Source organism: Phoxinus phoxinus, assembly GCF_949152265.1.
Source record: "Phoxinus phoxinus genome assembly, chromosome: 18".
Taxonomy (NCBI): Eukaryota; Metazoa; Chordata; class Actinopteri; order Cypriniformes; family Leuciscidae; genus Phoxinus; species Phoxinus phoxinus.
Window position 1 is genome coordinate 1,683,752 of NC_136893.1, and position 2,720 is coordinate 1,686,471.

Here is a 2,720-nt window from a genome sequence, read left to right on the forward strand (position 1 = left end):
TTTCTAGTAATAACCCAGCTGTTGGGTTAAATATATTTGCTGCATGTACACTTGTGTATTTTGAATTTATATACACAATTATGTATATTTACATTAAATTCTAGACTCCCAAATATTTAGTTTGTAATTAAAAAATATATTTGTTGAGACATATTTATTGTTTTATACAAATAAACAATCTGTTCGAAACAAAGTGTATTTTATTTATTAAAATAATGTCATAAATAAAAATAAATAGTTAACGTAACTGTTGGGTTACTTTTAACCCAACTGGCTTTTAACCCAGTGCACAGGTGCTATACCACCCCATAGTTGGGTTATTTTAATCCAACATTATTTAGTGAGTGAGTTTGACAGTCCATCATCCATCTTTTCCAACATTTTTGGAAAATAACCCAATATAGTGACCCAACATGTGTAACCCAATGGTTGGGTTAAAAAAAATAACCCATTTTTTTTTTTTACTGTGTAGCTTCTCCAAAAAAGCAGATTTTTTTGGGGGTGAAGCTACACTGTAAAAGAAAAAGAAAAAGAAAAAAGAAAAAACGGGTTTTATTATATATATTGGGTTACTATGTTTGGTTATTTTCCAAAAATGTTGTGTCATTTTTTTAATCGTTGGGTAATTTCTAGTAATAACCCAGCTGTTGGGTAAAATATGGTTTCCGTATATTCTAATATTTTTCCTGCAAAGCAATATTGCTATTTATTCATGTCATTATGTTTGGATATTTCAAAAGCCATGTTCTTTCATTAAAATGTTTGTGCATATTCTTGCAAGGTTTCAGACAAAAGCACATTCAGTTTGATCAATAAACCTTGAAAACTCTGAGAAGAATGTACTTTGCATTTATTTAAGATGTTTTGGTTATTTAGAAGAAAAGGTCAAACAAAGATGGAACATTATTTTGAATAAAGAATTATGCTAATATTGTGGACTCCATGTTTGGACAAACAATTCTTCTAAATAAATAAATAAACTGGTATTGATGTTGTTCATTATTACTATTGTTCGACATTACTAAATATAATTTGCCAACAATGTTGATAGAAAACAGGTTTGAGGGGGTCATGGGAATAATAATAGCCTACTTTAAAACTGCAGCATGATTTTGTTGCAAGGTTCTTCCAAAGTTATAAACAAACGTGTATTTAAAGTTGTCTGGTCTTTAATACCGTTCTCAAAACGTTTGGACACAACATTGTTCGTGTTACTTGTTGTTGTTGTTGTTGTTGTTGCCAGACACGTTTTAGTTGGTAAGCTATAATTTGTCTAAAAAAAATTAAAGTTAATACATTCAAAAATAACGTTCTGATAATGTTTGCAAAATTCTAAAATGGAACATTCCTTTAATCTTTTCTCTAACGCTCGCATAAACAACGATTTTTTTAATAAACTGTATGTTTCGAACATTAATACAACGTTTTTAGAACATATTTGTGTTAGTTGCTCTGGGAAAACAACACAGTGTCTATAACAAACTGGGTTTAGTGATGGAACTGTTTCCAGAAGCTTCGAAACCTTTGCGAATCATTTGTTGCGAATCAGTGATTCGGAGTTCGATTTCAGTAAACGAGGCTTTGTTGCGTCATTACTGTTTGGAAACGCCATTGGTTCGCCGCTAGGGGGCGATGATCTCTCATCTCAGTGAATGATGATTTTTTGAAAAAAACCTGATTTCGGGTCAGTTTGATAAATGTGTAGACATGTAATAACGACACATTTGATTGAATAATAAAAAGAAAGCGTTGTAGTTAAAAATCTCTTATTGGCAGGATTAACCAAACTCACAAAACAAGTGATATTTAATTAAAAATAACACATATTATAGAGACACCGTATTTAATGCTATCAGATCATTTGATAATTGTATTTAATAGATTGCACTTTCAATAAAACGTTCGTAATTGTTTAGTAAACGGTGTTTTGTGCTCAGTTTTCACTGCATTTACTCAGTTCTGAACGGCGTGTGGCTGTACAGTGAATCATTTTTGCGAAGCAATTGATTCAAAAGTTTCGAAAAGCTTCGTTTCTCCCAGCACCATCTGGGCTACTTACCGTATTATTTCCAGGTTGAAGTGAATGGGAGTTCCTGATTTCATCTCCGGGTCCCGATTGTCCCAGTATCCAGACCAGTGACTGTAAACGGCTCCAGACACGTGGTGATGTTCTCATCTATACTGCCATCTAGCGGTGTTCACAGGTAGTACTGCACACGAGCTTACAACTTACATCATGGTATGAATAAATAAAGACATAACTGAGAACACATATTGACAGAACACACAAACACAAACAGCAAATCCTCTTAAGAAGATTCCAGAGTTTCAGTAGTCAAACTAAGTCCATATATGCGATAAAAATATAAAATAAAAGTTTTTTTTTTTTGGTTGCACAAAGAACCTTTTTTAAGTGAACAGTTCTTAAAAATAAATAAAAAAATCTTAGTGTGGAGAACATTTACATAATTTAAAAAACATTTTGTCGAATGGAAAGGTTGTTAAAGATGATACCTTTATTTTTAAGAGTGTGCATGAATTAAACATCTCCTCGCGGTCGTTCACACACTCCTCAAGCTTGTCTTTTCACCTCAGATAAAGCAGGCGTTTGAGGTGAATTATTGAGGGATGTTGTGATCACAGTTTATGAATAATATAATGAAGTGTTGTGCTGAAGGAAGGTGGTAAAGCGCTTGGGGTTTAAACGAGGCCTTCCATCC

General features: G+C 32.7%; 1 protein-coding gene across 2 annotated transcripts in view; it reads right to left on the bottom strand.

Moving 5' to 3' along the window:
* vdra (vitamin D receptor a) overlaps window positions 1–2,172 on the bottom strand; it is a 71,272-nt gene extending 69,100 nt beyond the window's left edge. For both annotated transcript variants that reach the window (XM_079589549.1, XM_079589546.1), the window contains exon 1: window positions 2,060–2,172. The gene's annotated coding sequence lies outside the window, so the exon portion shown is untranslated. The remainder of the gene's footprint in view (window positions 1–2,059) is intronic.
* Between the last annotated feature and the right edge of the window lie 548 nt (window positions 2,173–2,720).